Below are 16,519 nucleotides of genomic sequence, written 5' to 3'. Positions count from 1 at the left end.
TGTATCTAATACTAATAGTCCAACCCTTTTGTTTTACAATAGGGAAAGCCCATCAGTGAGGTCAAAGAACTTACCCAAGGTCCTACAAATTGGAAGGACCTTAGCCAAAGCCTCTGACATCAAATTCAGTGCTCTTTTCATTAGACCATGCTTTTCTCTCTTAGTTGTTGTCAATCACTAGTTCAGTTATATTCTATGTTACGTTGACCCCTTGGACTTTGTCCATGGGATTTCCTTTGGCATAGACACTGGAGTAGTTTGCCATTTCCTTCTCCAATTTGTTACCATTTTACAGATGAGGAATAGAGACAAATAGGGGTTAAGTGATTTGCCCATAACCACACAACTAGTAAATATCCGAGGGTGAACTCTCTTAGTAAGTGTGATTAAAGATGAATCAACTCTCCTCTTTAAAGTCACAGATTTTTCATTTAAAAGATATGAATAATATTTGTAGTTCTGCCTACTTCGTGATTCTATCCATTCATTCTACTTACCTACTGATTCTACTCATTTACTCACCTACCCACCTAATCATGTATCACCTATCTACCCCTCTACCTACCCAGGAGGGCTGTTGAGAGGAAAGTGCTTTTTGAACTATTAAGCATTCCAGAAATTAGAGCTATCTTCTCTTCATTCTTATGAATTGATTGAAATTTGAATCATAGACAAATATACTTTAGCTCACTGGAATGAATGGAACGAAGAGTATTCATTCTAATACTGAAATGAGAATTGTGATGATAACAGTCAATTGAATGGTCTGTTTAAGGCAGGATATTTCTATCACATTTGAAATTTTAGGAAGCCTTTTACTCTCTCTTTTGACTCTCCCAACAGTCTGGTGAAGTCAATGCCACAGGTATTGTTATTCCCATTTTAATGAGAAAAAGGAGATTCAAAGAAGTTAAAAGACTTGCCCAAGCTCACAAAACAAGCAAGTGAAAGACCCAGGATTCTACTCAAGTCTTCCTGATTGCAAATCCTTCACTTGGTCCTCTTGGCCTCTGATTTTCTGGACTCCCTGTTTTATCATTAGGGGCAGTTATAGACAGTGGATAGAAGACTGGACTTGGAATCAGGAAGGCTCATCTTCATGAGTTAAAATCTAGTCTCTACTATCTGTGTGTCCCTGGGCAAGTATCTTAACACTATTTGCCTCAGCTTCCTCATCTGTAAAATGAGCTAGAGAAGGAAATGTCAAACAACTCCAATGTCTTCGCCAAGAAAACTCCAAAATATGGTCATGGAGAGTTGGACATGACAAACTAATGAACAGCAGAATAATCTATCATACTCCTTCTTCTGTTGGGATTCACAGACTTCTCTCCCAAAAGAAAACACTGAATCCCTAGTTATTGTCCCCTGTGTTGGTTGCATTTTCTCTCATGCCCCCAACACACTCGACCGAGAGAAGTAAACATATTTCTTAATTCCCATTTATCCTGACACACCCTTCCTTTGCCACTATAACTCAGTAAATTCTCTTCCTATCCAGATAATAATAAAAACATAGTATTTTAGGATTTGAGAAGCTATTCATGTATATTATCTCATTTGATCCTCATAACAGCTCTGAAATATTAACTACATTTTACAGATGCAGATATTGAGACTGAAAGAAATCAAGTAACTTGGCCAGGATTCCCTAACTAGGAAATGTCTTAAGCAGGATTTAAAGCCTAGTCTTCCTACATACAAGTTCAGTTTTCAATTTACTCTGCCATCTATATGTCCCAGAAAACTATGGAAATGATCTGTAAATTCCTAGGTCATCTCATAGGCTCATAGTCTTCCCCTCCCTCCCCCTGCCCCAACTGCCTTATACTAGAGGGCTTAAACATACATGTCTTTGTCCTGTCAAATACTTTGGGTTCCCAGTTCATCAACCTCTTTGACTGCCACAACCTTAACTTTCACTCTACAGTAGGCATACAGAGATGGTTCCCCCTTACTTTCAACACTATGCTTATGTATTCTACTTGATTAAAAACTCTGGAATTCCCCTCCATGCCGAACCTCCTATAATTTCTCTCAATCCTTGTGTTTCACTCTTTCTAAATGTATCCCCCAGTCTTGCCATTTTTCAGGGCTCTCCCATGTCACTGCTCCTGTTCCTGCTTTACCTTTCTAATCTCAATCACAGTTAAGCAATTCAGTCTTATGATGTCCTCTGGTAATTTCTCATCCTGAACCACTGTCAAACATTGGATCTATTTTCAATTACCCCTAACGCTCACCTCCTTTGCTTCTACTCAGTTATTATTAAACAATGTTGGGGGAAGTAATATAATGATGTCGGCTGAGTATTTTATAAATTTGTGCTATCTAATCTCAGTCAAGCCTTCAATGCAATAAGGTAAGGAGCTCTGTGCAATGATCATTTCTATGCAGATGTCACCCAGTTCTCTATGTCTTGCCATGGGCCTCTTCCCATGCTCCAGTCTCACATCCTCCATTAGCTACCATATGTAACTGACTGGATGTCCAGTGGGCATCTCAAACTCAAAATGTATAAAACAGACCTCATTATGTTTCCTAGGAAACATAGCCTTCTTCACAATTTCTTGTTTTCTATTGAGGATATCATCTTCTTTTTAGTCACCAGAGTTTGTTACCTTGGTGTCATCATTGATTATTAACTTCTACTCCCCTATTTATTCCCCGCATTCGCTGCCTCCATATTTGATTAGGTGCTAATTCTATTGGTTCTATTTGACAACATATCTAGTGACTAGAGAGCCAAGCCTGGAATTGGGAAGACCTAGGTTCAAATGTGGCTTCAGACACTTCCTATCTGTATGAACCTGGGCAAGTCCCTTAAGCTCAATTGCCTAGCTTTTTAGTCTACTTCACAGTAAGACAGAAGGGCTTAAAAATAAAATAAAATTCACAATGTATTAATCTGACCTTGCCATCCCTCTGCTCAAAAAACTCTAATGACTCCCTAATGCCTTTAATTTCAAATATATCTATCTCTATTTGCCATATTAAAGCCTTGAACTTTCTAGGCTTATCACACATTACTTTTACTTACTCTCTGTTCTAACTCTATTGACCAACTTTCTGTTCTTTATAAGGAAATTCCATTTTCCACCTCTATGAACCAATAATCTCCCTTTTCCAATCATGTCTGGAACATATTGTTCCATCTCTTAGAATCCCTAACCCCTTTTTTTTCCTGTTTTGAAATGTTACTTTTTTTTTCACTTTAAACAATATTTTATTTGGTCATTTCCAAACATTATTCATTGGAAACAAAGATCATTTTCTTTTCCTCCCACCACCTCTCCCATAGCCCATGCACGATTCCACTGGGTATCACATGTGTTCTTGGTTCGAACCCATTTCCATGTTGTTGGTATTTGCATTAGAGTGTTCATTTAGAGTCTCTCCTCAGTCATAGCCCCTCCACCCCTGTAGTCAAGCAGTTGCTTTTCCTCAGTGTTTTTACTCCCATAGTTTATCCTCTGCTTGTGGATAGCGTTTTTTAGATCCCTGCAGATTGTTCAGGGACACTGCATCGACACTAATGGAGAAGTCCATTACCTTCGATTGTACCACAGTGTATCAGTCTCTGTGTACAATGTTTTCCTGGTTCTGCTCCTTTCGCTCTGCATCACTTCTTGGAGGTTGTTCCAGTCTCCATGGAATTCCTCCACTTTATTATTCCTTTGAGCACAATAGTATTCCATCACCAACATATACCACAATTTGTTCAGCCATTCCCCGATTGAAGGGCATTCCCTCATTTTCCAATTTTTGGCCACCACAAAGAGTGCAGCTATGAATATTCTTGTACAAGTCTTTTTCCTTATTATCTCTTTGGGGTACAAACCCAGCAGTGCTATGGCTGGATCAAAGGTCAGACAGTCTTTTATCGCCCTTTGGTCATAGTTCCAAATTGCTCTCCAGAATGGTTGGATCAATTCACAATTCCACCAGCAATGAATTAATGTCCCTACTTTGCCATATCCCCTCCAGCATTCATTAGTTTCCTTTGCTGTCATGTTAGCCATTCTGCTAGGTGTGAGGTGATACCTCAGGGTTGTTTTGATTTGCATCTCTCTGATTATAAGAGATATAGGACACTTTTTCATGTGCTTATTAATAATTTTGATTTCTTTGGCTGAGAACTGCCTGTTCATGTCCCTTGCCCATTTATCAATTGGAGAATGGCTTGATTTTTTGTACAATTGATGTAGCTCTTTGTAAATTTGAGTAATTAAACCTTTGTCAGAGGTTTTTATGAAGATTGTTTCCCAATGTGTTGCTTCCCTTCTGATTTTAGTTACATTGGTTTTGTTTGTACAAAACCTTTTTAATTTGATGTATTCCAGATTATTTATTTTGCATTTTGTGACTCTTTCTAAGTCTTGCTTGGTTTTAAAGCTTCTCCCTTCCCAAAGGTCTGACATGTATACTATTCTGTGTTCACCTAATTTTCTTATAGTTTCCTTCTTTATGTTCAAGTCATTCACCCATTTTGAATTTATCTTGGTGTAGGGTGTGAGGTGTTGATCTAAACCTAATCTTCCCCACATTGTCCTCCAATTTTCCCAGCAGTTTTTATGAAATAGTGGATTTTTGTCCCAAAAGCTGGTATCTTTGGGTTTGTCATATACTGTCTTGCTGAGGTCACTTACCCCGAGTCTATTTCACTGATCCTCCTTTCTGTCTCTTAGCCAGTACCAAATTGTTTTGATGATTTGTTTGATGATTTGCTGCTTTATAATATAGTCTGAGATCTGGGACTGCAAGGCCCCCTTCCTTTGTATTTTTTTCATTATTTCCCTGGATATCCTTGATCCTTTGTTCTTCCAAATGAACTTTGTTATGGTTTTTTCTAGATCAGTAAAAATTTTTTTTGGAAGTTCCATGGGTATGGCACTCCCTAATCCCTTTTAAAACAGCTCAATGACCACCTCCAGTACCTCCCTAAATTACTTTGTATTTATCTTATATATGCTAAGTATTTACTTTTTTGTCTGCTTATATTGTTTTTCCCAACAGAGGGCACAGAGTATTTCCTTTCTTTTTTTAATGTTCTAACCGCCACAGACAGTACTTGGACACACAAAAGGCACTTTTTAACTCTTGTTGCTCAATTGATGCAATTAAATACAATATAGAAGTACAGTGATCCTTCACCTATTGTGGGAGTTATGTTCTAGAGACCCCTGCAATAGATGAAAAATTTGCAAAGTAGCGGCATTATATTTATTTTATTATTTATATATATTTTAAGGCTTTAACCCTTCCCATTCTTCTATAAACCTTTTCCACATTCTTATTAAACTTTCCCACACTCTTATGAAAACACTGAGCCAATCAGTGCCCAGGATACAGAACATAGCACTGTGGTTGGTCACCTTTCATTCATCAGCCTATCGTGTGCCATGTGCAATCTCACATTGGCAAACTTCCTCAAGTATTACCTGTAGTGGCATACTGCATTTCCATTGTGTACAGTATGGTATTCATCTGCAAAATCCTATGATATAGAGAAAACTTCATGATATAGAATTAGGTATATGTATATTTAAACCCATAATATAGTGAAGCCACAATAAGTGAACAGCAATGTAGCAAGGGATGGCTGTAAACTGGACTTGTTTTAAATAGTGCATGTTCTATCTCTTAGAGATTAATTTATAAATAAATTATGTAAATTTCTATATATATTTATAATTATATATATAAAATAAAAAATGTAATGCCTTTTGCAAATATGAAATGCAAAACTCTTTCAATCCAGTGGGAAACTTTCCATCTGACCTTAGCTGGCAACCAGTTTATGCCCTAGAGTATGAGAATCGATTTCCCTTGTAATTTTTGTCCTTGGTACTGAACTGGAAGGTATTGTTGTTAAGGAGCCAGTCTAATCCACAAATGGATTCCATCTCAGAAATGTCTTAAAACCAAGTCAGTATGCTAGGAGGGGGCTGGGAGTTGTCTCCATACCTAGACCAAGTAATGAAGTGGGGGATTAACAATAATGTCTCCAAAATTCTGAAGGTTCATGTTAATATCAGCATATATGTTTTAGTGAAAAAAAAATGTTCTGGGAGAATATCACTCATGTTTCATCCCCTAAACTCTGTTCATCGGTGCCCATTTCCCTCCCCCCTTCCCATTCTCCATAAAGATTAAGCCAAGGAGGGGTCACAGATTTGCTACCTCTGACTGCCAGGGTGAGCTTAGTCATACAGCTTCAGGTAGTTTAAACCTGGTGCAATTTAGGGCCCTGTTAAATCGCACTGAAAGAACACTATTATTGCTTATTGCTTGTTAACTGCCAGGGCAAAGTTCACTGGAAAACATTCTGGGTTTCTTACCTATAGAACTCTGTCTGCTAAAATCAGGTACTCCAAGTTTAAATGCACTTATTAAACACCTTTTATATGCAAGATGCCACTCTAGCCTGGAGGCTACAGAGCTCAGAAATGATAACTGGGGCTCTCAAGGAATTTACATTTTGCCAGAAGGTAGGGGAGAAGAGGATGTCCAGTATACTGATAATCATGATTTAAAATAGAGAATGAGAAGGCAAAGCTGGGCAGGTAGGTGGCTCAGTGGATTGAGAACCACATCTAGAGATGGGAGGTCCTGGTTTTGAATCTGATCTTAGATTATTCCTAGTTGTGTGATCCTGGGGAAGTCACTACCCTTATTGCCTAGCCCTTACTGGTCTTTTTCCTTAGAACCAATATGCAATATTGATTCTGAGATGGAAGGTAGGGTTTTTCTATTTCAAAAGGGCAAAGGAGAGAGCCAGACAATAGAAATGGCTAACATCTATCTTTAATACATCTATAACATCTATCTTCAAGTTTTGCAAAATACTGACTATACATTATTATCTTGTTTCTAGAGTGTTTGTATAAAGTGTTCAAGGAGTACTAGCACCTCTGGTTTGAGGGTTTGACAAGCCCTCTTCAGGGCTGTTCATCCACATTTGGTGTCTACCTTTCACCCTACTCTTGCCCTTACTCCCAAGAAACTGTAGCATGAGCTATGGCCACATCCTAGTAAAACTGTCTTGGCACCTAGGCTAAACAAGGTTAAGGGTAACCAACAGCCCTCACATGCATCAGTAAGTTAGGAGAATGTCTGTCCAAGCATGTGAAGACTTCTCCTGGAAGGATGGACAAATGAGTACAATCTACTCCAATGGCCATGATAAGGGCTGAAGAGGTGCTACGGAGTACTTAGAGCTTGGTCATACCATGAGGATGCCAAGGCATTCCACTGCCATTGCCAATCATTCTATATTTTGTCCTATCACTGGACTCTGAAAGTAAGGCTGATTACTTTGTGCAACTATCTCATTCCAGTCTCCCAGAAATCCCTGTGAAGTTGGATTAATTATCCCTGTTTTAGAGCTGAGAAAACCAGAGGCTCAGAGAGATTAGATGACTTACTCATAATCACATAGCCAGCAAATGTCAGAAGTGGGATTTAAGCCCTGGTTTCATCAACTCCAATCTAATTCTACTGTACCACACTGCCCCTCCAGATCATTCTAAGGTATAATTATCTCCATTAGAGAGATGAGAGAAAGGTGCAATTCATATACTGTGTGTGGTAATCTATGCTTTAAATTCTGTAGATTGTGATGGGGCTAATGCTAGATTCACTCGGTGTGCACCATTAGGGTTTACAAACTATATTTTAAATAGCATATTTGTATAGCATATTTTATTAGGTTTTAGACTTGCAAGGCATCAAGTGGCTTGGAAAGTTGTAAGCAGAAATGACCAGCAAAAACCCAAGAAAACTGTTGTGTCATGCAAAGATAGACCTTGCAGAAAGTCAAAAGAGTAAACTTCTCCCTGCTACTTCTTGGAGCAGGCATGTTAAATACATGGGTGACTGCTGCTTCAACCAGATAGAAAGGCAGCAGGGAAGTAATTAAGAAGATAACTAGAAGAGAACAGAATATTTTTGGTTGTTGTCGTTAGGTGACTTTTTGACACCAATGAGGTTTTCTTGGCAAAGATCTGGAGTGACTTGCCATTTCCTTCTGCAGACTATTTTTATAGATCAGGAAATTAAAGCAAACAGGGTTCAGTGAGTCATTGTAATATAATGGGGAAAGAGGAGAATGGAAATGGAGCCTCTTCCTTTTAAAACATGGACAGAGTGAGAGGAGGTGTTGTTGTTTAGTCAAAGGAGAGAAAGAGGATGGATTTTGTCTTTTCCCCCTCAGTCCTCTCTGACTAGACCCCCTATTATGGCTGCCTTCAATTCCTACTGGCAGGCTCTCTGGGATATTTGTTGGAAGAGGCTTCAGGTATTAAGCCTCTTTATTCTGAGGAGAGAGAAATCCCTTTCCCCCCCTCAATTCAGGCTGTCTTCTAATAAATCTGGAGTCAGTTCTGGGTCCTAATGACTGGGTTTATTCAAGGGAAGCAGGAAAGGGACAGGGCTAATGAATGGTAAAGATTGAGATTCAGGTGGTAGAGAGGAAGAGGGGGTCCCTATCTAATTAACACCTTTCCTCCAAAGTTAGGTAGCTCAGGTCTGATAAACTGAACCCCTGAGGGGTTCAGAGTAGAGAAACCCTGATTTCTTGGCTGGTACAGCAAGTATCCCCAAGTTCAAGGTTCAAAAGGAGTTGTAGAGATCTTCTTTGTGGACTGCTTGTTTCTCAAGGTCCTTGTCCACTGGCTGGGGTTCAGGAGGATCTGGAAATCAGAAATTCAGGGAGAGAAAGATCACTGACTTTGAGATTCAGTCAGAGTAAAAAAAAAAAACTCTGCCCAGGTACTCTCTGCAGGGAGAGTTTCAACTGCCTGGATCAGCTTTTTCTCTCCCTCCAAGGTCCCAAGTTCCATTTTTTGCCCACTTCCTCTTCACTGCTTGTAGGATTCTTGCAGCTCTTCCAGGCTTATTCCCAAAGTTTCTAGATTTCTCTCTCTTACATCACCTGGTTCACATAGCTAGTAAGTGTATGAAGTCAGTTTGGACTCAGGAAGATGAGTCTCCCTGGCTTCAGGCTCTGTCTACTGTGCCATCTAGCTGCCCCCAAAGAAAACACAAATAACATTAATATGGGATTTCCTAAGTCAATATGTGGCCTGTAGATTCTTTTACATATGAGAGATCACATTTCTATTTGAGTGAATTTGACAGAAGCTAATACTTTTTTATTTGTGGTGAAGAAAAAAAAAATCTAAGTTTAAAAAGATGGCATCATACTTGTAGTTTTTTAAACCATTTCTCTCTAACATTAGAATATGAACTATTGAAGCAAGCTCTCTCTAACATTAGAGAAGACATGTGTTCTAGAATGTCTGGGTGAAATGAGGGAATTAGAATAACCTCAGAGATCTTGATAGCCTTTCTGAAATTTGATTTATATTATCAAAGTAGATCATTGTTATTTCCTTCTCTAACTCATTTTACAAATGAGGAAACTGAGGCAAATGGGGTTAAGTGACTTGTGCAGGATCACACAGCTACTAAGAGTATGGGATTGGATTTGAACTCAGGAAGAAAAGTCTTCCTGACTCCAGGCCTGGTTCTCTCCCCTCTTAGCTACCCTAGAAACTAGAAAATATTTACATCTAGTTTTTGTGGGTTGGAAGATGTAGATATGTTGATGAGCTGTTTTTATGACTTCTTCTATGTGGTTCTTTTTGAGAGATGGCACTATACTTGCTTCCATAGTAAATCAGAGTATTATAGATGAAAACACAGGACTTTTTCTGACAATTCCAACACAATTTTGTTTGCTTTTCAGCCATGAAAAGATGGATTTTTTTTCATCATATAGCAACTCATGAAGACCACCCTCCAAGATCTAGAGACTTATAATTTATATTGCTGAAGGAGGACCAGCAAGGATGAAATCACAGATCTTGTTCTATTTCACAAATTATCCTGTATTCAGTTATGCCTGGAACATGTTTCTGGATTGGAACGTGCCAGCAGCTGCAGAGAGCAAGTGGTGCCCTTTGCTACTTAGTCCCTGAAAAGTCTCCTTGGAGCAACTGGTTCTTTCTAGCACACAGTCAGCCTAAAACATATTGGAAAGCTATATTCTTTGAATGCCTGTTATAGCCAGGTCTCCATTATTACTAGCCAGCAAGAATTTCTTATAGGTTCAAAGATGCACAAGGTAGTATATGATCTTCCTAATCAGTATCTGACTTTCAGTTTTCCTCTTCTTCCTTTCCTTCTCCTCTTCCTCTTTCTCCTCTTCCTTTTCCTGTTCCTCTCCATTCTTCTTCCTCATTCCATGGCATTCTAGCCTCTTTCGGAGCTTCCAATTCAATTCAACAAAAACTTTCTCTATACAAGGTAGAGGTCAAAAGGTATAGTTGACAGTGTGTTGGACTTGGTGATATCAAGACCTAGGTTCAAACTGACCTTCTGATACTTGCTAGCTGTGTAACCTGGAAGTTACTTAAACTCTCAATGTTCTAGGATTGCCTACTAAGTCACAGACAAGTTAATTTGACTTGATGGAGGGAGGCTTTCAAAGAGAATTCCCCATACTGCCAATATCAGGGAGCTTTTACATTTGGATGTTGCAAAAGACCACAATAAGACTTTTGGGACTCTCTGTATTTGCCTTATGCCCAAGGCAATAGAACCCAGAGACAAAAATGGGAAACAATCCTAGCCCTCAAAGAGATTAAATTCCACTTTTCCCCTTGATCTACTTTCCTCTCTTCGTCTCCCTCACTTACAATGCTTTTTTTGCACATTCCTTCTTCCATACTCAGCACCTAGTGGACTAAGGAGATAAAACTCCATGATGTCCTTTTGTCATGGTGAAGCAGCTCTGGTGAAAGTTTTGCTTGTAGAAGAGGTCGAAGCAAATGGTACCAAAGAAGTTTAGGTAGAATTCATGGATTTTATTGATTTCTGTTGTTACTTTTTCTCAGCAACTGAGTCATTTTTGTCCCTTGGTAAGTTAGTCAAGGGAGGACTAAATACGTAATTCCACTTGTTATATAGCACCAATGGGAAATGGGGAAAGACTTTGGGAAATAGGATGCTTTCATATTGGGAAAAGAAATCTAGTTCACCAAATGCTCTCATGAATTTAAATGCATCTTGGAGGTTAGGAGAACAATGAAAGGTGTCAAAGATGTACTAATAGCCAAACATTATCAGTCAGTGTTACTAAGACTGCTTTCCAAGGAGAAAGAAGATTTGATACCCTTGTACTAGCTAGAAAGCTACTAAATATTTGGAAGTATTGCATGGGAATTTCCATGTATTTCCCCCCTTTCTCTGGAAAAGTAATATTCTCCATCTTGAAACTAACACCAAAGAGGGTATTAAAATGAATTGCTCCAAACTGAGCTCATATTTTTGCTTTTCTTTGGGACTTTAGACTTTTGTTTTTGAGAAACTGACCATTTGTGCCATATGATGGGCCCAGCTGGGATGTCGGGGGAAAAACCCTTTATATGTTCTGTAGCAAACAGCTTTAAGGATATGTCTGCTTCAGCTCTTGGGAGAATGAAACAGTAGTTGTGGCAATAAATGTTGGTGCTTTCCCCCAACTCCCAAAGTGACCACACTAAACAGCCCTAGCCAGGATAGTCATGTGACCACTCTGACAGGCATTCATTCATAATTTGATGAGTTCCCCACCTAGAATCTGGCAGGCTGACAACCCAGCACCTGCTTAACCCAAGTTGTGAGTGAGGAGTCCCTTAGCAGTCGATGAAATGCTGTTTTTAAAGGTCTCTTTTTTCATTCAGTATTGTTTTAGCACCATTTTCTAAGGGCACAAAACTCTGGTCAAAACTTCAAGTAATCATCCTGGTCAGAAGAGGACCCAAGCAGTTTTTATTTGGTTTCAATAAGGTTTGAGGGGTCTGGACACAGATTTTTTTCCACCCTATAATTATACAGGAATAATTTAATAAAATAAGGTACTTTAAAAACTATTAAAATTTCACCTATTTCAGATATTTCAAAATATCGAATTTTTCAAAACAGGAAAACCTATTTGTTTATTTGTTGGGATTTATTGAATGCCTTTGTGTCCTGTATTGTGCTTAGAGCTAAGGGGTGTATTAAAAGAAGTAAGATATAGCCCCTGTACTTTAGAAGCACATAATCTGTCTGGAAGGAAATAAAGAATGGAAAGGAGAGAGGAAGGAAGCAAGGCAGGCAGGCAGGCAGGCAGGAAAGAAGGAGAAAAGAAAGGTAGGAAGGAAGGGAGAGAGGGAGGGAGGAGAGAAGGGAGAGAGGGAGGAGAGAAGGGAGAGAGGGAAGGAAGAAAGAAAGAAGAGAGGAAGGAAAGGAGGAAGGGAAGAAGGAAGAAATGAAGAAAGGCAGGGAGGGAGGAAGGAAGGAGGGAGGAAAGAAGGAGAGAGGGAGGGAGGAAGGAAAGAAGGGAGGGAGGAAGGAAGGAAGGAAGGAAACATTTATTAACCCTTACTATGTGCTTGGGACCATGCTGAGTGCTTTACAGTTATATTATCTAGTTCTTACAATAACCCTAGGAAATAGGTGCTATTATTATCCCCATTTTACAGTTGAGGCAACTGAGCCAAATAGAAGTTAGTTGATTTGCCCAGGGTCACACAGCTATTAAGTGACTGAGGTTGGATTTAACTTCAGTTCTTCCAGACTCCAAGGCCCAGAGAAGCTCTGTCGCTTCTCTCCTCAGTTGGGTTTAGCTGCTGGAGAAGTATGTATTAAGTAATAATTCAAGGAGTACTGTGTAGTAAAACTCTTCATACAATGGATTGGGTAGTCAATACTACAGGATTTGAAGAAATATCAAGATCACTAACTGTGGGCTAGAAGTGTGAAATCAAAGGAAACTACAGACTGTGGAAATTCAGGAGAATTTTAGAAATCCATTGTTCACTCTCTGGATGATGTCCACTGAGGCACTTCGTCTCACAGAGCCTCAGGTTCCTTATTTATAAAATGAGGAGAAGGACCTGCTGATTTCTCATAGAATCATGGATGTCCCCAGCTGATTCTGGAATGGGTCATCTAGTTCCAGGATCATATATCTGGACTTGGAGAGGACCTTAGAGAGAGGCTTGTCCAAACTTTTCATTTTACAGATGAGGAAACTACTCCCCCACTGAGGTCAAAAGCCTTGCTCATAATCACATGGATAGTGACAGAATTGGAATTTTTAACTCTTTTGATGACTCCATCTTCAGTGCTCTTTCTGCTTAATATTCTGCTACTTTATCCTATTTTTTTCATGTTAAAGATGACAAAGCTGAGACTTGAAGGTTGAAATTACTTGATAAAAAGTATGTCAATAGTTAGAATTAGAACAAAGAAAGATGAAAAAGAATAAGTTTGTTTTAGACTGTATCTCCCAGGACTGATATTTATGATATGGTCCATGGCCAATGGATTATTATTATTATTTCTAATAATTATAGTGGTAATAATAAAAGTAGTAGATGTGGTAGTGATAGTATTTACAGTAGCAGTAATAATAGTAATGGTAGCATTGGTAGTAGTAGGATTGGCCATAGTAGTAATTATAGTAATAATAGCAGTGATGGTAGTAGTAGTAGTAGTAGTAGTAGTAGTAGTAGTAGTAGTAGTAGTAGTAGTAGTAGTAGTAGTAGTTTTAGAAACTTACTAGCATCTTAACTTTTTCTATACTTTCCTCTGGATAAAGCCTTTGGAGCAGCTAATATCCAAGAACAGAAACAAAAATCCCTCCACAAGTGACACTCACATTAACTCAATCAATAATACATCAACAAAGTGGAAAGAAAGGGAATATGCATTTATATGGCATCTACTATGTGCCAGGCACTGCATTAGGTGCTTTATACATATCATCTCATTTGATTTCCATAACAATCCTGTGTTATTATTATCCTAATTTTATAGTTAAGGAAACTGAGTCACACAGAGTTAAGTGACTTGCTTAAGGTCATACACTTGATAAGTGTTTGAGGCTAGATGTGATCTGAGGTCTTCCTGACTCCAGACCCAGTACTCTATCCTCTGACTAGCTCTAAACAAAGAACAAAGATGTGTCAATGAAGAATCAGGTGATCACCATTAAAAATGAGAGAAGGAAATTTTTTTTTTTAATTACAGAAGGTTATCTTTAGGGAGACTGAACTCTTTAAATACAAATTATGCAAGAATTGGTAGAAATTGGCATCAAAGCACTGATAGTTGCAAAAAAAGAACCATTCCTCTTCTAGCTCAGTTCTGGTTCCTGGTCTTTCAAATCATACTATCTCATTCTGAAAATTCCTGGGATATCTTTATCTCTTCTCTTCCCCCTTTCAGCTCTCATATCCCTGGTGCTTGGTATAATGTTGGGCATATAGTAAATATTTAATAAATGCCTAATTTCTTCCCTGGAGGATAGAATCCTACATTAAAAGCTCACTATCTTTTCTAAATTAATAGATAACAAATGCCCATTCTCCAAATAGGGATCTTGAGATATTGTTGAGAATTCAAGACACCAGTTATATGAGAACCAGAGGGCTTTCACCAACAAATTCATCCATAACCAACTGGACAAGACAGTGATCTATAAAATTTTAATAACAATGTTTTAATAGGTGTTATTATACAAAATACTCATAATCTGGAATGAAAACTTCAAAATTTAGAGAAAGAGCAGAGGAAATCAAAACCATGTGGGAAGAGGATGAGATACACATTGGGCCCATCCTCCTTTTTGCTATCAGAATTGTCCCAGAGAGCCTTTTATTCAATTACCAGAAAGCAATGATTTTATCCACTTTTGCAATAGTCTACAGAACATTAAATATGAAGAAACAATTTGTTGTTCAGTTGATTCAGTTGCATCTGATTCTTTATGCCCTCATGGACTATATTGTTCATGAGATTTTCTTGGCAAAGACTCTGGAATGGTTTGTCATTTCCTCCTTCAGTGGATTAAGACAAATAGAGGTTAAATGATTCACCTAGGGTCACAAAAGTGGTATGTCTGAGGACAGATTTAAATCGAGGTTTTCCTGACTTCACTCCCATCACTCTATCCATTTAGCCATCTAGTTGTCTCATAAAGGAACGATAGTAGAATATCAACTTGTCCTAGGACAATTTTTGCTGAACTTTATCAAAAAGACTAGAATGAGATGATGACTATAATGATAATAATGAAATTCTTTTGGATGGAATGTTATTCTTTTTTAAAGTGCTATTATATTTATTAGTCAATGTTAACAAGCACTATAATATATCTACTACACTCAAACTCACTGTGTTATGTTGGAAAAACAAAACTGGTAACCAACAATAACCACAAAATAACCATACAACAAACAAACAAACAAAAAACAAATCCAAAGAGTTTCTGCCCTCAAGGACCTTCTGCTCTCATTAGTCAGTCTCATTAGCCACAAGTGAGGAGGATCTCATCCTGGTGGAGGGAAGAAAGTCAAAGGAGCAAACAGATGACAGAGATGCTTCTGGGCTCCTGAATCATGCATCTTTATGAACTAATTCTATTCAACTTAATAAGTATTTACAGAAGCTCTACTACATATGAAGTACCAGGATTCCAAAGAGCAAGCCTGAATAATCCTTCTCCTGAAGGAATTTATAATGTATAGGCAAGAAACACTGAGTGGACTGATAAATATAAACAATATACAGAGTAAGGACATTTTTTTTTTTTGTGGGGAAGGGAGGAAGATTGCTGACAACAGGGGAGCAGAAGTAAAAAGATCTCTTGAAGGACACAGTATATGAATCATTTTCTTAAACTTTACCTTCTAATAATCAATACTAAATATTGGTTCAAAGGCAGAAGACCCTGTGAGGGCTAGGCAATTGAAGTTAAAGTGACTTGTCCAGGGTCTCACAGCTAGGAAGTATCTGAAGCAATATTTGAAGCCAGGCCCTCCCATCTCCAGGCCTGACTTTCAATCCATTGAGCCACCTAGGTGCCTTTGTGAACTGAATCTTGAAAGAATTTAAGGAATTCTAAGAGGAAATAGTGGTGGGTAAGGATTCAGCCTGAAGATGCAATAGTATATGCGGAAAACTATTGATCTATCTTCACTCAGTACTAGTGTTCCAAAGAAGAATATACATTTTGATACCATAGAATAATAACATCCTCTTATAAACACTAAGTGATCACCCTAATGCAAATATCAATAATATGGAAATAGGTCTTGATCAATGACATATGTAAAACCTAGTGGAATTGTGCATTGGCTATGAGGAGGGGAAGGGAGTGAAAGAACATGAATCATGTAACCATGGAAAAATATTCCCAACCAATTAATTAAATAAAAACTTTCAAATAAAAAGAAAAGAATAATAGCATCCTTAAAGTGGAAGGTGGCCCAGAGATATTCCAGTCCAACCGTATCCTAAAATATAAATCTCCACTACAATATGTCTGACAAATGGTTATCTAACCTCTGCTAAACTCTCTACCATTCAATGATAGGGAATTTACTACTTAATAAAATATCCTATTCTGTTTTGGGGTATTTCTAATGCTAGGAAATTGAAAACTCTTATCTTCTCTGATTCTGAAAGCTGTTTGGTGATGAGG

This window comes from Monodelphis domestica, chromosome 4, assembly GCF_027887165.1.
Source record: "Monodelphis domestica isolate mMonDom1 chromosome 4, mMonDom1.pri, whole genome shotgun sequence".
NCBI classification, from domain to species: domain Eukaryota; kingdom Metazoa; phylum Chordata; class Mammalia; order Didelphimorphia; family Didelphidae; genus Monodelphis; species Monodelphis domestica.
The sequence above is the reverse complement of the archived record's forward strand: the minus strand, read 5'-3'. Positions refer to the sequence as shown.